At 39.7% G+C, this 19,928-nt stretch overlaps 21 non-coding genes and 2 pseudogenes across 21 annotated transcripts; all 23 read right to left on the bottom strand.

Moving 5' to 3' along the window:
• Positions 1 to 594: 594 nt before the first annotated feature.
• trnal-uaa (transfer RNA leucine (anticodon UAA)) lies at positions 595 to 677 on the bottom strand. Its single transcript has one exon. It is a non-coding gene; the product is annotated as a tRNA-Leu (tRNA).
• Positions 678 to 1,526: 849 nt separating this feature from the next.
• LOC112431991 (U2 spliceosomal RNA) lies at positions 1,527 to 1,716 on the bottom strand. The gene has a single exon (XR_003022759.2). It is a non-coding gene; the product is annotated as a U2 spliceosomal RNA (small nuclear RNA).
• A 466-nt stretch (positions 1,717 to 2,182) lies between these two features.
• On the bottom strand, positions 2,183 to 2,373 carry LOC112431966 (U2 spliceosomal RNA). Its single transcript, XR_013093378.1, has one exon. It is a non-coding gene; the product is annotated as a U2 spliceosomal RNA (small nuclear RNA).
• Positions 2,374 to 2,839: 466 nt separating this feature from the next.
• On the bottom strand, positions 2,840 to 3,027 carry LOC112431992 (U2 spliceosomal RNA). The gene has a single exon (XR_003022760.2). It is a non-coding gene; the product is annotated as a U2 spliceosomal RNA (small nuclear RNA).
• A 466-nt stretch (positions 3,028 to 3,493) lies between these two features.
• LOC143412857 (U2 spliceosomal RNA) lies at positions 3,494 to 3,684 on the bottom strand. Its single transcript, XR_013093381.1, has one exon. It is a non-coding gene; the product is annotated as a U2 spliceosomal RNA (small nuclear RNA).
• A 470-nt stretch (positions 3,685 to 4,154) lies between these two features.
• Positions 4,155 to 4,345, bottom strand: LOC143412853 (U2 spliceosomal RNA). Its single transcript, XR_013093376.1, has one exon. It is a non-coding gene; the product is annotated as a U2 spliceosomal RNA (small nuclear RNA).
• Positions 4,346 to 4,811: 466 nt separating this feature from the next.
• Positions 4,812 to 5,001, bottom strand: LOC143412819 (U2 spliceosomal RNA). The gene has a single exon (XR_013093351.1). It is a non-coding gene; the product is annotated as a U2 spliceosomal RNA (small nuclear RNA).
• Positions 5,002 to 5,467: 466 nt separating this feature from the next.
• Positions 5,468 to 5,676, bottom strand: LOC143412833 (U2 spliceosomal RNA; annotated as a pseudogene).
• A 959-nt stretch (positions 5,677 to 6,635) lies between these two features.
• On the bottom strand, positions 6,636 to 6,825 carry LOC112431970 (U2 spliceosomal RNA). Its single transcript, XR_003022738.2, has one exon. It is a non-coding gene; the product is annotated as a U2 spliceosomal RNA (small nuclear RNA).
• Positions 6,826 to 7,291: 466 nt separating this feature from the next.
• On the bottom strand, positions 7,292 to 7,482 carry LOC112431969 (U2 spliceosomal RNA). The gene has a single exon (XR_003022737.2). It is a non-coding gene; the product is annotated as a U2 spliceosomal RNA (small nuclear RNA).
• A 636-nt stretch (positions 7,483 to 8,118) lies between these two features.
• Positions 8,119 to 8,201, bottom strand: trnal-uaa (transfer RNA leucine (anticodon UAA)). Its single transcript has one exon. It is a non-coding gene; the product is annotated as a tRNA-Leu (tRNA).
• An 848-nt stretch (positions 8,202 to 9,049) lies between these two features.
• On the bottom strand, positions 9,050 to 9,244 carry LOC112431974 (U2 spliceosomal RNA). The gene has a single exon (XR_003022742.2). It is a non-coding gene; the product is annotated as a U2 spliceosomal RNA (small nuclear RNA).
• A 466-nt stretch (positions 9,245 to 9,710) lies between these two features.
• Positions 9,711 to 9,901, bottom strand: LOC143412855 (U2 spliceosomal RNA). Its single transcript, XR_013093379.1, has one exon. It is a non-coding gene; the product is annotated as a U2 spliceosomal RNA (small nuclear RNA).
• Positions 9,902 to 10,367: 466 nt separating this feature from the next.
• On the bottom strand, positions 10,368 to 10,558 carry LOC112431981 (U2 spliceosomal RNA). The gene has a single exon (XR_003022749.2). It is a non-coding gene; the product is annotated as a U2 spliceosomal RNA (small nuclear RNA).
• A 470-nt stretch (positions 10,559 to 11,028) lies between these two features.
• On the bottom strand, positions 11,029 to 11,219 carry LOC112432006 (U2 spliceosomal RNA). Its single transcript, XR_003022769.2, has one exon. It is a non-coding gene; the product is annotated as a U2 spliceosomal RNA (small nuclear RNA).
• A 465-nt stretch (positions 11,220 to 11,684) lies between these two features.
• On the bottom strand, positions 11,685 to 11,874 carry LOC143412820 (U2 spliceosomal RNA). Its single transcript, XR_013093352.1, has one exon. It is a non-coding gene; the product is annotated as a U2 spliceosomal RNA (small nuclear RNA).
• A 466-nt stretch (positions 11,875 to 12,340) lies between these two features.
• LOC143412826 (U2 spliceosomal RNA) lies at positions 12,341 to 12,535 on the bottom strand. Its single transcript, XR_013093360.1, has one exon. It is a non-coding gene; the product is annotated as a U2 spliceosomal RNA (small nuclear RNA).
• A 951-nt stretch (positions 12,536 to 13,486) lies between these two features.
• On the bottom strand, positions 13,487 to 13,677 carry LOC112433616 (U2 spliceosomal RNA). Its single transcript, XR_003023587.2, has one exon. It is a non-coding gene; the product is annotated as a U2 spliceosomal RNA (small nuclear RNA).
• A 636-nt stretch (positions 13,678 to 14,313) lies between these two features.
• Positions 14,314 to 14,396, bottom strand: trnal-uaa (transfer RNA leucine (anticodon UAA)). Its single transcript has one exon. It is a non-coding gene; the product is annotated as a tRNA-Leu (tRNA).
• An 848-nt stretch (positions 14,397 to 15,244) lies between these two features.
• Positions 15,245 to 15,435, bottom strand: LOC112433604 (U2 spliceosomal RNA). The gene has a single exon (XR_003023579.2). It is a non-coding gene; the product is annotated as a U2 spliceosomal RNA (small nuclear RNA).
• A 466-nt stretch (positions 15,436 to 15,901) lies between these two features.
• LOC112433613 (U2 spliceosomal RNA) lies at positions 15,902 to 16,092 on the bottom strand. Its single transcript, XR_003023585.2, has one exon. It is a non-coding gene; the product is annotated as a U2 spliceosomal RNA (small nuclear RNA).
• Positions 16,093 to 16,728: 636 nt separating this feature from the next.
• Positions 16,729 to 16,811, bottom strand: trnal-uaa (transfer RNA leucine (anticodon UAA)). The gene has a single exon. It is a non-coding gene; the product is annotated as a tRNA-Leu (tRNA).
• An 851-nt stretch (positions 16,812 to 17,662) lies between these two features.
• Positions 17,663 to 17,834, bottom strand: LOC143412840 (U2 spliceosomal RNA; annotated as a pseudogene).
• Positions 17,835 to 19,928: the final 2,094 nt, after the last annotated feature.

The raw sequence follows: 19,928 nt of genomic DNA on the forward strand, positions 1-19,928 counted from the left end.
CTTACTGCAACTCTAACTCATGGTTACAATGAAGAACACAGTCGCCTTCTAACAAATGGTAGAGGACAGGTCGATGTTTTACTGACGTTTTACCTCCGAAACATCACAATATAACTATGGTCGGCATGTTTCAGTTTTTAAACGGCGCCACATATATGACGACACTTTAGTTTCTGAAACGCCGGTCAGCGCATGCCGGTTAATGAGATTCAAAATCACGTGGTCGCCTGCAGTCCAATCAGCGGTCGTTGAGACGGAGCGTCTTCAATTCATTTTTATAACTTTCTTGGCGTTATAATTGTTTTCATAATATGATAATTACATACTGTTAAATTTTTCTCCTCCCGGTAACTGTATTCCTGTTATGTCTGGGCTTTCCCTAATTGCACAAGCCAACGGTTCTACATATAACATGTACAGTAAGACTGAGAGGGGGCGACCTTGGCACAGACCTCTCATTTGTCTTTCATCCCAGCTTTTTTGGGGGTGACTGGGTGGGGGGATATTGCTCACAGCAAATTCCTAAAAACTCCTATTGATCATTGTTGCTCCCATAGATACATTTCAGTTTACCAGTCATGAGGCTCCAAATTATACCAGGAGTGGGGTTTGAACCCACGAGAGCATGCGCTCATTGGAGCTTAAGTCCAACGACTTAACCACTCGGCCATCCTGATGCATATATATTGTGCATGCGTGTTCCTTTAGGAAACAGGAAGATTGCTAGGAGAAAGAAACGGATTAATCTTGTTTGTTAGGATCATAGCCATAAATGGAGGACTCTTATAAAGTCCATGGATTTTCATTCATACATATTACATGAGGTATCTACTCTTTACACACTAAGGATCCACACTACCAGGGCTACGGCACACAGCTGTTTTATAAATCATCAAAACCAATACTATCCTAAGATTTATTATATACAAAAATGATCTGTTCCCAAATGTTTTCATGTAATCCTGAAAACAGAAAAACAATCTTCTGCACTATTAACCATCCACAAATGGAAACAACAGACAATACAGGTGATTTTAGCTAAAAAGCCAAGAAAAAATTGTGTGGGTTTTTTTTTTTTTCAAACGATGTAATTTACAGCCACAGAGGACAGAAAGCTGCAGTATGTAGAGAAAGAGAAGAGTTAAACCTATAATCAACATGAGTCCTTGTAGATGGCAGCCTCCGGTTTTTAAAGACTTCTATTGGTCTCTAGTGGACAACAGAGGTAACTGCAGGATTGGAGCCAGAATAGTGTAACTGCAGTTCAAAACGACATATTTTTTTGATTTCCCATAGAAAGTGTGTGTCCAGCCACGTGTCAGTCCAAGTGGCAGGATTTAGTAATTCTGGTAATAGTTAAATGTAAGTCATTCACAAATATTAAGTCGCAACATTTCAGTCTGACTAACCTTGGAAGATTACACGAAGACAATGTCCAGATATGCAGACGCACACATATATCTAGCGTATAAGAAAATTCTTTGCACAAACTGTTGAGTCAAATGACATTTGTTTTTCACAGCTTCAGGGGGTGCACCGTTCCTAGAAATACTGCAATACCAGGTCGATGCGTGGAGTGGACGGAGCAAGCCCCTATTCCATCTCCCTGCTCCAAAAATCAATTTAATATATGGTCCCCGGGTAGGGGACGTATCAGATATTAAACTGATAAGAACAGATTTTTTTTTTTTTTTAGCTAAAAAGCCAAGAAAAGATTGTGTGGTTTATTTTTTTTCAAACGATGTAATTTACAGCCACAGAGGACAGAAAGCTGCAGTATGTAGAGAAAGAGAAGAGTTAAACCTATAATCAACATGAGTCCTTGTAGATGGCAGCCTCCGGTTTTTAAAGACTTCTATTGGTCTCTAGTGGACAACAGAGGTAACTGCAGGATTGGAGCCAGAATAGTGTAACTGCAGTTCAAAACGACATATTTTTTTGATTTCCCATAGAAAGTGTGTGTCCAGCCACGTGTCAGTCCAAGTGGCAGGATTTAGTAATTCTGGTAATAGTTAAATGTAAGTCATTCACAAATATTAAGTCGCAACATTTCAGTCTGACTAACCTTGGAAGATTACACGAAGACAATGTCCAGATATGCAGACGCACACATATATCTAGCGTATAAGAAAATTCTTTGCACAAACTGTTGAGTCAAATGACATTTGTTTTTCACAGCTTCAGGGGGTGCACCGTTCCTAGAAATACTGCAATACCAGGTCGATGCGTGGAGTGGACGGAGCAAGCCCCTATTCCATCTCCCTGCTCCAAAAATCAATTTAATATATGGTCCCCGGGTAGGGGACGTATCAGATATTAAACTGATAAGAACAGATTTTTTTTTTTTTTTTAGCTAAAAAGCCAAGAAAAGATTGTGTGGTTTATTTTTTTTCAAACGATGTAATTTACAGCCACAGAGGACAGAAAGCTGCAGTATGTAGAGAAAGAGAAGAGTTAAACCTATAATCAACATGAGTCCTTGTAGATGGCAGCCTCCGGTTTTTAAAGACTTCTATTGGTCTCTAGTGGACAACAGAGGTAACTGCAGGATTGGAGCCAGAATAGTGTAACTGCAGTTCAAAACGACATATTTTTTTGATTTCCCATAGAAAGTGTGTGTCCAGCCACGTGTCAGTCCAAGTGGCAGGATTTAGTAATTCTGGTAATAGTTAAATGTAAGTCATTCACAAATATTAAGTCGCAACATTTCAGTCTGACTAACCTTGGAAGATTACACGAAGACAATGTCCAGATATGCAGACGCACACATATATCTAGCGTATAAGAAAATTCTTTGCACAAACTGTTGAGTCAAATGACATTTGTTTTTCACAGCTTCAGGGGGTGCACCGTTCCTAGAAATACTGCAATACCAGGTCGATGCGTGGAGTGGACGGAGCAAGCCCCTATTCCATCTCCCTGCTCCAAAAATCAATTTAATATATGGTCCCCGGGTAGGGGACGTATCAGATATTAAACTGATAAGAACAGATTTTTTTTTTTTTAGCTAAAAAGCCAAGAAAAGATTGTGTGGTTTATTTTTTTTCAAACGATGTAATTTACAGCCACAGAGGACAGAAAGCTGCAGTATGTAGAGAAAGAGAAGAGTTAAACCTATAATCAACATGAGTCCTTGTAGATGGCAGCCTCCGGTTTTTAAAGACTTCTATTGGTCTCTAGTGGACAACAGAGGTAACTGCAGGATTGGAGCCAGAATAGTGTAACTGCAGTTCAAAACGACATATTTTTTTGATTTCCCATAGAAAGTGTGTGTCCAGCCACGTGTCAGTCCAAGTGGCAGGATTTAGTAATTCTGGTAATAGTTAAATGTAAGTCATTCACAAATATTAAGTCGCAACATTTCAGTCTGACTAACCTTGGAAGATTACACGAAGACAATGTCCAGATATGCAGACGCACACATATATCTAGCGTATAAGAAAATTCTTTGCACAAACTGTTGAGTCAAATGACATTTGTTTTTCACAGCTTCAGGGGGTGCACCGTTCCTAGAAATACTGCAATACCAGGTCGATGCGTGGAGTGGACGGAGCAAGCCCCTATTCCATCTCCCTGCTCCAAAAATCAATTTAATATATGGTCCCCGGGTAGGGGACGTATCAGATATTAAACTGATAAGAACAGATTTTTTTTTTTTTTTTAGCTAAAAAGCCAAGAAAAAATTGTGTGGGTTTTTTTTTTTTTTTCAAACGATGTAATTTACAGCCACAGAGGACAGAAAGCTGCAGTATGTAGAGAAAGAGAAGAGTTAAACCTATAATCAACATGAGTCCTTGTAGATGGCAGCCTCCGGTTTTTAAAGACTTCTATTGGTCTCTAGTGGACAACAGAGGTAACTGCAGGATTGGAGCCAGAATAGTGTAACTGCAGTTCAAAACGACATATTTTTTTGATTTCCCATAGAAAGTGTGTGTCCAGCCACGTGTCAGTCCAAGTGGCAGGATTTAGTAATTCTGGTAATAGTTAAATGTAAGTCATTCACAAATATTAAGTCGCAAGATTTCAGTCTGACTAACCTTGGAAGATTACACGAAGACAATGTCCAGATATGCAGACGCACGCATATATCTAGCGTATAAGAAATTTCTTTGCACAAACTGTTGAGTCAAATGACATTTGTTTTTCACAGCTTCAGGGGGTGCACCGTTCCTAGAAATACTGCAATACCAGGTCGATGCGTGGAGTGGACGGAGCAAGCCCCTATTCCATCTCCATGCTCCAAAAATCAATTTAATATATGGTCCCCGGGTAGGGGACGTATCAGATATTAAACTGATAAGAACAGATTTTTTTTTTTTTTTTAGCTAAAAAGCCAAGAAAAGATTGTGTGGTTTATTTTTTTTCAAACGATGTAATTTACAGCCACAGAGGACAGAAAGCTGCAGTATGTAGAGAAAGAGAAGAGTTAAACCTATAATCAACATGAGTCCTTGTAGATGGCAGCCTCCGGTTTTTAAAGACTTCTATTGGTCTCTAGTGGACAACAGAGGTAACTGCAGGATTGGAGCCAGAATAGTGTAACTGCAGTTCAAAACGACATATTTTTTTGATTTCCCATAGAAAGTGTGTGTCCAGCCACGTGTCAGTCCAAGTGGCAGGATTTAGTAATTCTGGTAATAGTTAAATGTAAGTCATTCACAAATATTAAGTCGCAAGATTTCAGTCTGACTAACCTTGGAAGATTACACGAAGACAATGTCCAGATATGCAGACGCACACATATATCTAGCGTATAAGAAAATTCTTTGCACAAACTGTTGAGTCAAATGACATTTGTTTTTCACAGCTTCAGGGGGTGCACCGTTCCTAGAAATACTGCAATACCAGGTCGATGCGTGGAGTGGACGGAGCAAGCCCCTATTCCATCTCCCTGCTCCAAAAATCAATTTAATATATGGTCCCCGGGTAGGGGACGTATCAGATATTAAACTGATAAGAACAGATTTTTTTTTTTTTTTAGCTAAAAAGCCAAGAAAAGATTGTGTGGTTTATTTTTTTTCAAACGATGTAATTTACAGCCACAGAGGACAGAAAGCTGCAGTATGTAGAGAAAGAGAAGAGTTAAACCTATAATCAACATGAGTCCTTGTAGATGGCAGCCTCCGGTTTTTAAAGACTTCTATTGGTCTCTAGTGGACAACAGAGGTAACTGCAGGATTGGAGCCAGAATAGTGTAACTGCAGTTCAAAACGACATATTTTTTTGATTTCCCATAGAAAGTGTGTGTCCAGCCACGTGTCAGTCCAAGTGGCAGGATTTAGTAATTCTGGTAATAGTTAAATGTAAGTCATTCACAAATATTAAGTCGCAACATTTCAGTCTGACTAACCTTGGAAGATTACACGAAGACAATGTCCAGATATGCAGACGCACACATATATCTAGCGTATAAGAAAATTCTTTGCACAAACTGTTGAGTCAAATGACATTTGTTTTTCACAGCTTCAGGGGGTGCACCGTTCCTAGAAATACTGCAATACCAGGTCGATGCGTGGAGTGGACGGAGCAAGCCCCTATTCCATCTCCCTGCTCCAAAAATCAATTTAATATATGGTCCCCGGGTAGGGGACGTATCAGATATTAAACTGATAAGAACAGATTTTTTTTTTTTTTTTTTTTTTTTTTTTTTTTTTTTTTTTTTAGCTAAAAAGCCAAGAAAAGATTGTGTGGTTTATTTTTTTTCAAACGATGTAATTTACAGCCACAGAGGACAGAAAGCTGCAGTATGTAGAGAAAGAGAAGAGTTAAACCTATAATCAACATGAGTCCTTGTAGATGGCCAACAGACTTAATAAACTGATCCGTAAGGCCAGCAATGTTGTGGGGATGGAGCTGGACTCCCTCAAGGTGGTGTCGGAGAGGCGGATGCTGTCCAAGATAAAGACAATGTTGGATAACACCTCCCACCCACTCCATGACATGTTGGTCAGTCACAGGAGCTCGTTCAGTGAGAGACTGAGATTACCGAAAAGCACCACTGAACGACACAGGAAATCATTCCTGCCTGTGGCCATCTCCCTGTACAACGCATCCACTTAACACACTGTTTGCTGCTACAACTACACGTTTCTTTTCCAAATATTTATTTATAAGTGACTTATGTATGTATGTATGTATATATATGTATATATTGTACTATTCTTAGTTAGCGTATTGTCTGTCTTGTCTTAATGTTGGTTTAAAATGGAGCACTGTAACAAAAAATAATTTCCCCCAGGGATCAATAAAGTATTCTGATTCTGATTCTGATTCTGATTCTGATGGCAGCCTCCGGTTTTTAAAGACTTCTATTGGTCTCTAGTGGACAACAGAGGTAACTGCAGGATTGGAGCCAGAATAGTGTAACTGCAGTTCAAAACGACATATTTTTTTGATTTCCCATAGAAAGTGTGTGTCCAGCCACGTGTCAGTCCAAGTGGCAGGATTTAGTAATTCTGGTAATAGTTAAATGTAAGTCATTCACAAATATTAAGTCGCAACATTTCAGTCTGACTAACCTTGGAAGATTACACGAAGACAATGTCCAGATATGCAGACACACACATATATCTAGCGTATAAGAAAATTCTTTGCACAAACTGTTGAGTCAAATGACATTTGTTTTTCACAGCTTCAGGGGGTGCACCGTTCCTAGAAATACTGCAATACCAGGTCGATGCGTGGAGTGGACGGAGCAAGCCCCTATTCCATCTCCCTGCTCCAAAAATCAATTTAATATATGGTCCCCGGGTAGGGGACGTATCAGATATTAAACTGATAAGAACAGATTTTTTTTTTTTTTTAGCTAAAAAGCCAAGAAAAGATTGTGTGGTTTATTTTTTTTCAAACGATGTAATTTACAGCCACAGAGGACAGAAAGCTGCAGTATGTAGAGAAAGAGAAGAGTTAAACCTATAATCAACATGAGTCCTTGTAGATGGCAGCCTCCGGTTTTTAAAGACTTCTATTGGTCTCTAGTGGACAACAGAGGTAACTGCAGGATTGGAGCCAGAATAGTGTAACTGCAGTTCAAAACGACATATTTTTTTGATTTCCCATAGAAAGTGTGTGTCCAGCCACGTGTCAGTCCAAGTGGCAGGATTTAGTAATTCTGGTAATAGTTAAATGTAAGTCATTCACAAATATTAAGTCGCAAGATTTCAGTCTGACTAACCTTGGAAGATTACACGAAGACAATGTCCAGATATGCAGACGCACGCATATATCTAGCGTATAAGAAATTTCTTTGCACAAACTGTTGAGTCAAATGACATTTGTTTTTCACAGCTTCAGGGGGTGCACCGTTCCTAGAAATACTGCAATACCAGGTCGATGCGTGGAGTGGACGGAGCAAGCCCCTATTCCAGCTCCCTGCTCCAAAAATCAATTTAATATATGGTCCCCGGGTAGGGGACGTATCAGATATTAAACTGATAAGAACAGATACTACACTTGATCTTAGCCAAAAGGCCGAGAAGCGATACCCACATATCGCACGACAGAAACGACTCATTCTGCTTACTGCAACTCTAACTCATGGTTACAATGAAGAACACAGTCGCCTTCTAACAAATGGTAGAGGACAGGTCGATGTTTTACTGACGTTTTACCTCCGAAACATCACAATATAACTATGGTCGGCATGTTTCAGTTTTTAAACGGCGCCACATATATGACGACACTTTAGTTTCTGAAACGCCGGTCAGCGCATGCCGGTTAATGAGATTCAAAATCACGTGGTCGCCTGCAGTCCAATCAGAGGTCGTTGAGACGGAGCGTCTTCAATTCATTTTTATAACTTTCTTGGCGTTATAATTGTTTTCATAATATGATAATTACATACTGTTAAATTTTTAATGTTTCTCCTCCTGGTAACTGTATTCCTGTTATGTCTGGGCTTTCCCTAATTGCACAAGCCAACGGTTCTACATATAACATGTACAGTAAGACTGAGAGGGGGCGACCTTGGCACAGACCTCTCATTTGTCTTTCATCCCAGCTTTTTTGGGGGTGACTGGGTGGGGGGATATTGCTCACAGCAAATTCCTAAAAACTCCTATTGATCATTGTTGCTCCCATAGATACATTTCAGTTTACCAGTCATGAGGCTCCAAATTATACCAGGAGTGGGGTTTGAACCCACGAGAGCATGCGCTCATTGGAGCTTAAGTCCAACGACTTAACCACTCGGCCATCCTGATGCATATATATTGTGCATGCGTGTTCCTTTAGGAAACAGGAAGATTGCTAGGAGAAAGAAACGGATTAATCTTGTTTGTTAGGATCATAGCCATAAATGGAGGACTCTTATAAAGTCCATGGATTTTCATTCACACATATTACATGAGGTATCTACTCTTTACACACTAAGGATCCACACTACCAGGGCTACGGCACACAGCTGTTTTATAAATCATCAAAACCAATACTATCCTAAGATTTATTATATACAAAAATGATCTGTTCCCAAATGTTTTCATGTAATCCTGAAAACAGAAAAACAATCTTCTGCACTATTAACCATCCACAAATGGAAACAACAGACAATACAGGTGATTTTAGCTAAAAAGCCAAGAAAAAATTGTGTGGGTTTTTTTTTTTTCAAACGATGTAATTTACAGCCACAGAGGACAGAAAGCTGCAGTATGTAGAGAAAGAGAAGAGTTAAACCTATAATCAACATGAGTCCTTGTAGATGGCAGCCTCCGGTTTTTAAAGACTTCTATTGGTCTCTAGTGGACAACAGAGGTAACTGCAGGATTGGAGCCAGAATAGTGTAACTGCAGTTCAAAACGACATATTTTTTTGATTTCCCATAGAAAGTGTGTGTCCAGCCACGTGTCAGTCCAAGTGGCAGGATTTAGTAATTCTGGTAATAGTTAAATGTAAGTCATTCACAAATATTAAGTCGCAACATTTCAGTCTGACTAACCTTGGAAGATTACACGAAGACAATGTCCAGATATGCAGACGCACACATATATCTAGCGTATAAGAAAATTCTTTGCACAAACTGTTGAGTCAAATGACATTTGTTTTTCACAGCTTCAGGGGGTGCACCGTTCCTAGAAATACTGCAATACCAGGTCGATGCGTGGAGTGGACGGAGCAAGCCCCTATTCCATCTCCCTGCTCCAAAAATCAATTTAATATATGGTCCCCGGGTAGGGGACGTATCAGATATTAAACTGATAAGAACAGATTTTTTTTTTTTTTTTTTTTAGCTAAAAAGCCAAGAAAAGATTGTGTGGTTTATTTTTTTTCAAACGATGTAATTTACAGCCACAGAGGACAGAAAGCTGCAGTATGTAGAGAAAGAGAAGAGTTAAACCTATAATCAACATGAGTCCTTGTAGATGGCAGCCTCCGGTTTTTAAAGACTTCTATTGGTCTCTAGTGGACAACAGAGGTAACTGCAGGATTGGAGCCAGAATAGTGTAACTGCAGTTCAAAACGACATATTTTTTTGATTTCCCATAGAAAGTGTGTGTCCAGCCACGTGTCAGTCCAAGTGGCAGGATTTAGTAATTCTGGTAATAGTTAAATGTAAGTCATTCACAAATATTAAGTCGCAAGATTTCAGTCTGACTAACCTTGGAAGATTACACGAAGACAATGTCCAGATATGCAGACGCACGCATATATCTAGCGTATAAGAAATTTCTTTGCACAAACTGTTGAGTCAAATGACATTTGTTTTTCACAGCTTCAGGGGGTGCACCGTTCCTAGAAATACTGCAATACCAGGTCGATGCGTGGAGTGGACGGAGCAAGCCCCTATTCCATCTCCCTGCTCCAAAAATCAATTTAATATATGGTCCCCGGGTAGGGGACGTATCAGATATTAAACTGATAAGAACAGATTTTTTTTTTTTTTTTAGCTAAAAAGCCAAGAAAAGATTGTGTGGTTTATTTTTTTTCAAACGATGTAATTTACAGCCACAGAGGACAGAAAGCTGCAGTATGTAGAGAAAGAGAAGAGTTAAACCTATAATCAACATGAGTCCTTGTAGATGGCAGCCTCCGGTTTTTAAAGACTTCTATTGGTCTCTAGTGGACAACAGAGGTAACTGCAGGATTGGAGCCAGAATAGTGTAACTGCAGTTCAAAACGACATATTTTTTTGATTTCCCATAGAAAGTGTGTGTCCAGCCACGTGTCAGTCCAAGTGGCAGGATTTAGTAATTCTGGTAATAGTTAAATGTAAGTCATTCACAAATATTAAGTCGCAACATTTCAGTCTGACTAACCTTGGAAGATTACACGAAGACAATGTCCAGATATGCAGACGCACACATATATCTAGCGTATAAGAAAATTCTTTGCACAAACTGTTGAGTCAAATGACATTTGTTTTTCACAGCTTCAGGGGGTGCACCGTTCCTAGAAATACTGCAATACCAGGTCGATGCGTGGAGTGGACGGAGCAAGCCCCTATTCCATCTCCCTGCTCCAAAAATCAATTTAATATATGGTCCCCGGGTAGGGGACGTATCAGATATTAAACTGATAAGAACAGATTTTTTTTTTTTTTTTAGCTAAAAAGCCAAGAAAAAATTGTGTGGGTTTTTTTTTTTTTTTCAAACGATGTAATTTACAGCCACAGAGGACAGAAAGCTGCAGTATGTAGAGAAAGAGAAGAGTTAAACCTATAATCAACATGAGTCCTTGTAGATGGCAGCCTCCGGTTTTTAAAGACTTCTATTGGTCTCTAGTGGACAACAGAGGTAACTGCAGGATTGGAGCCAGAATAGTGTAACTGCAGTTCAAAACGACATATTTTTTTGATTTCCCATAGAAAGTGTGTGTCCAGCCACGTGTCAGTCCAAGTGGCAGGATTTAGTAATTCTGGTAATAGTTAAATGTAAGTCATTCACAAATATTAAGTCGCAACATTTCAGTCTGACTAACCTTGGAAGATTACACGAAGACAATGTCCAGATATGCAGACGCACGCATATATCTAGCGTATAAGAAATTTCTTTGCACAAACTGTTGAGTCAAATGACATTTGTTTTTCACAGCTTCAGGGGGTGCACCGTTCCTAGAAATACTGCAATACCAGGTCGATGCGTGGAGTGGACGGAGCAAGCCCCTATTCCATCTCCCTGCTCCAAAAATCAATTTAATATATGGTCCCCGGGTAGGGGACGTATCAGATATTAAACTGATAAGAACAGATTTTTTTTTTTTTTTTAGCTAAAAAGCCAAGAAAAGATTGTGTGGTTTATTTTTTTCAAACGATGTAATTTACAGCCACAGAGGACAGAAAGCTGCAGTATGTAGAGAAAGAGAAGAGTTAAACCTATAATCAACATGAGTCCTTGTAGATGGCAGCCTCCGGTTTTTAAAGACTTCTATTGGTCTCTAGTGGACAACAGAGGTAACTGCAGGATTGGAGCCAGAATAGTGTAACTGCAGTTCAAAACGACATATTTTTTTGATTTCCCATAGAAAGTGTGTGTCCAGCCACGTGTCAGTCCAAGTGGCAGGATTTAGTAATTCTGGTAATAGTTAAATGTAAGTCATTCACAAATATTAAGTCGCAAGATTTCAGTCTGACTAACCTTGGAAGATTACACGAAGACAATGTCCAGATATGCAGACGCACACATATATCTAGCGTATAAGAAAATTCTTTGCACAAACTGTTGAGTCAAATGACATTTGTTTTTCACAGCTTCAGGGGGTGCACCGTTCCTAGAAATACTGCAATACCAGGTCGATGCGTGGAGTGGACGGAGCAAGCCCCTATTCCATCTCCCTGCTCCAAAAATCAATTTAATATATGGTCCCCGGGTAGGGGACGTATCAGATATTAAACTGATAAGAACAGATTTTTTTTTTTTTTTAGCTAAAAAGCCAAGAAAAGATTGTGTGGTTTATTTTTTTTCAAACGATGTAATTTACAGCCACAGAGGACAGAAAGCTGCAGTATGTAGAGAAAGAGAAGAGTTAAACCTATAATCAACATGAGTCCTTGTAGATGGCAGCCTCCGGTTTTTAAAGACTTCTATTGGTCTCTAGTGGACAACAGAGGTAACTGCAGGATTGGAGCCAGAATAGTGTAACTGCAGTTCAAAACGACATATTTTTTTGATTTCCCATAGAAAGTGTGTGTCCAGCCACGTGTCAGTCCAAGTGGCAGGATTTAGTAATTCTGGTAATAGTTAAATGTAAGTCATTCACAAATATTAAGTCGCAACATTTCAGTCTGACTAACCTTGGAAGATTACACGAAGACAATGTCCAGATATGCAGACGCACACATATATCTAGCGTATAAGAAAATTCTTTGCACAAACTGTTGAGTCAAATGACATTTGTTTTTCACAGCTTCAGGGGGTGCACCGTTCCTAGAAATACTGCAATACCAGGTCGATGCGTGGAGTGGACGGAGCAAGCCCCTATTCCATCTCCCTGCTCCAAAAATCAATTTAATATATGGTCCCCGGGTAGGGGACGTATCAGATATTAAACTGATAAGAACAGATTTTTTTTTTTTTTTTTTTTAGCTAAAAAGCCAAGAAAAGATTGTGTGGTTTATTTTTTTTCAAACGATGTAATTTACAGCCACAGAGGACAGAAAGCTGCAGTATGTAGAGAAAGAGAAGAGTTAAACCTATAATCAACATGAGTCCTTGTAGATGGCCAACAGACTTAATAAACTGATCCGTAAGGCCAGCAATGTTGTGGGGATGGAGCTGGACTCCCTCAAGGTGGTGTCGGAGAGGCGGATGCTGTCCAAGATAAAGACAATGTTGGATAACACCTCCCACCCACTCCATGACATGTTGGTCAGTCACAGGAGCTCGTTCAGTGAGAGACTGAGATTACCGAAAAGCACCACTGAACGACACAGGAAATCATTCCTGCCTGTGGCCATCTCCCTGTACAACGCATCCACTTAACACACTGTTTGCTGCTACAACTACACGTTTCTTTTCCAAATATTTATTTATAAGTGACTTATGTATGTATGTATGTATATATATGTATATATTGTACTATTCTTAGTTAGCGTATTGTCTGTCTTGTCTTAATGTTGGTTTAAAATGGAGCACTGTAACAAAAAATAATTTCCCCCAGGGATCAATAAAGTATTCTGATTCTGATTCTGATTCTGATTCTGATGGCAGCCTCCGGTTTTTAAAGACTTCTATTGGTCTCTAGTGGACAACAGAGGTAACTGCAGGATTGGAGCCAGAATAGTGTAACTGCAGTTCAAAACGACATATTTTTTTGATTTCCCATAGAAAGTGTGTGTCCAGCCACGTGTCAGTCCAAGTGGCAGGATTTAGTAATTCTGGTAATAGTTAAATGTAAGTCATTCACAAATATTAAGTCGCAAGATTTCAGTCTGACTAACCTTGGAAGATTACACGAAGACAATGTCCAGATATGCAGACGCACGCATATATCTAGCGTATAAGAAATTTCTTTGCACAAACTGTTGAGTCAAATGACATTTGTTTTTCACAGCTTCAGGGGGTGCACCGTTCCTAGAAATACTGCAATACCAGGTCGATGCGTGGAGTGGACGGAGCAAGCCCCTATTCCATCTCCCTGCTCCAAAAATCAATTTAATATATGGTCCCCGGGTAGGGGACGTATCAGATATTAAACTGATAAGAACAGATACTACACTTGATCTTAGCCAAAAGGCCGAGAAGCGATACCCACATATCGCACGACAGAAACGACTCATTCTGCTTACTGCAACTCTAACTCATGGTTACAATGAAGAACACAGTCGCCTTCTAACAAATGGTAGAGGACAGGTCGATGTTTTACTGACGTTTTACCTCCGAAACATCACAATATAACTATGGTCGGCATGTTTCAGTTTTTAAACGGCGCCACATATATGACGACACTTTAGTTTCTGAAACGCCGGTCAGCGCATGCCGGTTAATGAGATTCAAAATCACGTGGTCGCCTGCAGTCCAATCAGAGGTCGTTGAGACGGAGCGTCTTCAATTCATTTTTATAACTTTCTTGGCGTTATAATTGTTTTCATAATATGATAATTACATACTGTTAAATTTTTAATGTTTCTCCTCCTGGTAACTGTATTCCTGTTATGTCTGGGCTTTCCCTAATTGCACAAGCCAACGGTTCTACATATAACATGTACAGTAAGACTGAGAGGGGGTGACCTTGGCACAGACCTCTCATTTGTCTTTCATCCCAGCTTTTTTGGGGGTGACTGGGTGGGGGGATATTGCTCACAGCAAATTCCTAAAAACTCCTATTGATCATTGTTGCTCCCATAGATACATTTCAGTTTACCAGTCATGAGGCTCCAAATTATACCAGGAGTGGGGTTTGAACCCACGAGAGCATGCGCTCATTGGAGCTTAAGTCCAACGACTTAACCACTCGGCCATCCTGATGCATATATATTGTGCATGCGTGTTCCTTTAGGAAACAGGAAGATTGCTAGGAGAAAGAAACGGATTAATCTTGTTTGTTAGGATCATAGCCATAAATGGAGGACTCTTATAAAGTCCATGGATTTTCATTCACACATATTACATGAGGTATCTACTCTTTACACACTAAGGATCCACACTACCAGGGCTACGGCACACAGCTGTTTTATAAATCATCAAAACCAATACTATCCTAAGATTTATTATATACAAAAATGATCTGTTCCCAAATGTTTTCATGTAATCCTGAAAACAGAAAAACAATCTTCTGCACTATTAACCATCCACAAATGGAAACAACAGACAATACAGGTGATTTTAGCTAAAAAGCCAAGAAAAAATTGTGTGGGTTTTTTTTTTTTCAAACGATGTAATTTACAGCCACAGAGGACAGAAAGCTGCAGTATGTAGAGAAAGAGAAGAGTTAAACCTATAATCAACATGAGTCCTTGTAGATGGCAGCCTCCGGTTTTTAAAGACTTCTATTGGTCTCTAGTGGACAACAGAGGTAACTGCAGGATTGGAGCCAGAATAGTGTAACTGCAGTTCAAAACGACATATTTTTTTGATTTCCCATAGAAAGTGTGTGTCCAGCCACGTGTCAGTCCAAGTGGCAGGATTTAGTAATTCTGGTAATAGTTAAATGTAAGTCATTCACAAATATTAAGTCGCAAGATTTCAGTCTGACTAACCTTGGAAGATTACACGAAGACAATGTCCAGATATGCAGACGCACACATATATCTAGCGTATAAGAAAATTCTTTGCACAAACTGTTGAGTCAAATGACATTTGTTTTTCACAGCTTCAGGGGGTGCACCGTTCCTAGAAATACTGCAATACCAGGTCGATGCGTGGAGTGGACGGAGCAAGCCCCTATTCCATCTCCCTGCTCCAAAAATCAATTTAATATATGGTCCCCGGGTAGGGGACGTATCAGATATTAAACTGATAAGAACAGATTTTTTTTTTTTTTTTAGCTAAAAAGCCAAGAAAAGATTGTGTGGTTTATTTTTTTTCAAACGATGTAATTTACAGCCACAGAGGACAGAAAGCTGCAGTATGTAGAGAAAGAGAAGAGTTAAACCTATAATCAACATGAGTCCTTGTAGATGGCAGCCTCCGGTTTTTAAAGACTTCTATTGGTCTCTAGTGGACAACAGAGGTAACTGCAGGATTGGAGCCAGAATAGTGTAACTGCAGTTCAAAACGACATATTTTTTTGATTTCCCATAGAAAGTGTGTGTCCAGCCACGTGTCAGTCCAAGTGGCAGGATTTAGTAATTCTGGTAATAGTTAAATGTAAGTCATTCACAAATATTAAGTCGCAAGATTTCAGTCTGACTAACCTTGGAAGATTACACGAAGACAATGTCCAGATATGCAGACGCACACATATATCTAGCGTATAAGAAATTTCTTTGCACAAACTGTTGAGTCAAATGACATTTGTTTTTCACAGCTTCAGGGGGTGCACCGTTCCTAGAAATACTGCAATACCAGGTCGATGCGTGGAGTGGACGGAGCAAGCCCCTATTCCATCTCCCTGCTCCAAAAATCAATTTAATATATGGTCCCCGGGTAGGGGACGTATCAGATATTAAACTGATAAGAACAGATACTACACTTGATCTTAGCCAAAAGGCCGAGAAGCGATACCCACATATCGCACGACAGAAACGACTCATTCTGCTTACTGCAACTCTAACTCATGGTTACAATGAAGAACACAGTCGCCTTCTAACAAATGGTAGAGGACAGGTCGATGTTTTACTGACGTTTTACCTCCGAAACATCACAATATAACTATGGTCGGCATGTTTCAGTTTTTAAACGGCGCCACATATATGACGACACTTTAGTTTCTGAAACGCCGGTCAGCGCATGCCGGTTAATGAGATTCAAAATCACGTGGTCGCCTGCAGTCCAATCAGCGGTCGTTGAGACGGAGCGTCTTCAATTCATTTTTATAACTTTCTTGGCGTTATAATTGTTTTCATAATATGATAATTACATACTGTTAAATTTTTAATGTTTCTCCTCCCGGTAACTGTATTCCTGTTATGTCTGGGCTTTGCCTAATTGCACAAGCCAACGGTTCTACATATAACATGTACAGTAAGACTGAGAGGGGGCGACCTTGGCACAGACCTCTCATTTGTCTTTCATCCCAGCTTTTTTGGGGGTGACTGGGTGGGGGGATATTGCTCACAGCAAATTCCTAAAAACTCCTATTGATCATTGTTGCTCCCATAGATACATTTCAGTTTACCAGTCATGAGGCTCCAAATTATACCAGGAGTGGGGTTTGAACCCACGAGAGCATGCGCTCATTGGAGCTTAAGTCCAACGACTTAACCACTCGGCCATCCTGATGCATATATATAGTGCATGCGTGTTCCTTTAGGAAACAGGAAGATTGCTAGGAGAAAGAAACGGATTAATCTTGTTTGTTAGGATCATAGCCATAAATGGAGGACTCTTATAAAGTCCATGGATTTTCATTCACACATATTACATGAGGTATCTACTCTTTACACACTAAGGATCCACACTACCAGGGCTACGGCACACAGCTGTTTTATAAATCATCAAAACCAATACTATCCTAAGATTTATTATATACAAAAATGATCTGTTCCCAAATGTTTTCATGTAATCCTGAAAACAGAAAAACAATCTTCTGCACTATTAACCATCCACAAATGGAAACAACAGACAATACAGGTGATTTTAGCTAAAAAGCCAAGAAAAAATTGTGTGGGTTTTTTTTTTTTTTTCAAACGATGTAATTTACAGCCACAGAGGACAGAAAGCTGCAGTATGTAGAGAAAGAGAAGAGTTAAACCTATAATCAACATGAGTCCTTGTAGATGGCAGCCTCCGGTTTTTAAAGACTTCTATTGGTCTCTAGTGGACAACAGAGGTAACTGCAGGATTGGAGCCAGAATAGTGTAACTGCAGTTCAAAACGACATATTTTTTTGATTTCCCATAGAAAGTGTGTGTCCAGCCACGTGTCAGTCCAAGTGGCAGGATTTAGTAATTCTGGTAATAGTTAAATGTAAATCATTCACAAATATTAAGTCGCAACATTTCAGTCTGACTAACCTTGGAAGATTACACGAAGACAATGTCCAGATATGCAGACGCACACATATATCTAGCGTATAAGAAAATTCTTTGCACAAACTGTTGAGTCAAATGACATTTGTTTTTCACAGCTTCAGGGGGTGCACCGTTCCTAGAAATACTGCAATACCAGGTCAATGCGTGGAGTGGACGGAGCAAGCCCCTATTCCATCTCCCTGCTCCAAAAATCAATTTAATATATGGTCCCCGGGTAGGGGACGTATCAGATATTAAACTGATAAGAACAGATTTTTTTTTCTTTTTCTTTTTCTCTTCTTTTTTTTTTTTCCTTTTTTTATTTTCTTTTCAAAGTATCTCCACACTTTACATTCATATTCCAAATAGCTCAAACATCTTATCATTTTTTTTTTCACAACATTTACATTTCTTCATTTCTTTCCATCCCAAAGAGCATTCTCCCGAGCTAAATCCGATTTCCAACTGTTACAGGAAAAATGATTCTATGTTTCTTTACCTTCTTTTAAATGTACAAAGATGCCTTTTGTCTGCCCTTTGCCTATGGTTAGATTAGTTTAGAATTATCTTTTTAGACTTTCTCAGCAAAGACATACTGTTTTGGGACATATTGTTTTAGATTGTTTTATCTGTCACAGCCTTCTCCCAGCTCTCTGCTGACGAGACTAGCGCCACATATGGAGTTGTTTATTTTATTTGTTTTGTATTTTCTTATCCTGTTCTCACTGTCTTTCCTATAAAAATTACCAAGCCACTGTGCATGGTGTGAGTTGTTCTTAGCAGCTCACCCGTGTACACGTTTGATAAAGAAAGTAACTTTGTCTCATTGTGTCTTTATTTCTCCTGGGTCTTTTACAGAGTTTTCCCCCAACATTTCTTGGTCCTTCGAGCCGGATCACCTCCATCGTGTCCCATCTCCGTGACCAGTCCACGTTGTTCGCCTGTCGACAGCCCACACACCAGGTGTGTGGAAAAAGACCAAGAGCGTTAAATTCGGGTCTTGGCCAACGTCTTAGAAAGCGACCCACGGTGGTGGGACCCGATCGAGGTGGACCAGACCCGGCGACACCGACCAGGTAGATACAGACACACTGACACAATCTTGCGTAAAAGCGCATTTTGAATTCAGGGAATTTAAAATAGCGGAAGTAGCTCGTCGACTGGTAGCTCTGGGAGCTCGTCGACTGGTAGCGTAGCTCGTCGACTGGAAGCTTTGGAAGCTCGTCGACTGGTAGCTTTGGAGCTCTGGGTAGCTCCCCCAGCTGGGTCTAGACTGGGTCTAGGGAGTAAGTAGCTCTGGGAGCTCCCCTTATTATAAGGGTTCCGGTCGCGCGCGTCGAAGCTGTGAATGTGTGTGTGTGTGTGTGTGTGTGTATTGTTTTAATTAACGGAGCAAGCTGAATTTTCACGGTCCAATAAGAGACTGAGCTGCTCCTACTGTGTTTTTCTTTTACTGCTGTTCACTGACGTGCTGGTGAGTTGAGAGAACGGTCGAGTTCCGTCTCGTAAAGTTCACACCGCTTTTGGAAATAGTCCGAAAGTAGAAGGGCGTGTGAGCAACCACTCTCGTCTCTAATACCAGCGAAGGTGATAGCAGCTGTATTGTGTATATATTACTTAAACAAAAATAAGTAAATACATAAATAAGATGGGTAATCACGCAAGTGAAATTAAAACTCATTCCTGCTGACGAGCAGTGGTGAGAAAAGAAAAGTCCAGACGCCGGACAAAAACAGTGTCTGTAAACTGAGAGATTTAAGAAAACAAAATATAAACAGTCAGAAGAACAGAACTCAACTGCCAGTTTAGTAAAACCAGAAGACGAGACACTGTGCAGTTCCCACAATCCTTTTAGTAAACCATCACTCACTCCTGCAGCCGCATCTGCAGCACCACCCATATCAGGAAGAACTTAATAATCCCTTAAGTGAAAACTAGAGATCACAGTAGTTTGAAGTAGTTTAAAAGGGTTGAAAACAGACCCCACTGAGTAGATATAAATATAAAAAGTACGAAATAAAGATGAACAAAGGGAAAATTACAGTAGAAATTATCTTTAGAGTATTTGAAATTAATAATAGCAAGGATAACAACCTGTAAAGTGATATTAACAATGAAACACAGTTGGCATGATGACCATGCCCAGCATGTATAAAATGAATATAAAGCAAATAATTCACACGAAAATATTTTAATAAAATAAATAAGGTATATTAAGGCTGTGTCACTGTTCAGCCAAGGACAGTGTGTGAAAAGGTAACTGTCTCCACCTTGGGAAAAGGATGATTCTGCAGGTCATCTGAAGCCCTTGATGGATACAAAATAAAATATAAATAATATATTATAATAGAACTGCCTGGTCCACCATGCAACAGAGAGAACAAAT

This window comes from Maylandia zebra, linkage group LG15, assembly GCF_041146795.1.
Source record: "Maylandia zebra isolate NMK-2024a linkage group LG15, Mzebra_GT3a, whole genome shotgun sequence".
NCBI classification, from domain to species: Eukaryota; Metazoa; Chordata; class Actinopteri; order Cichliformes; family Cichlidae; genus Maylandia; species Maylandia zebra.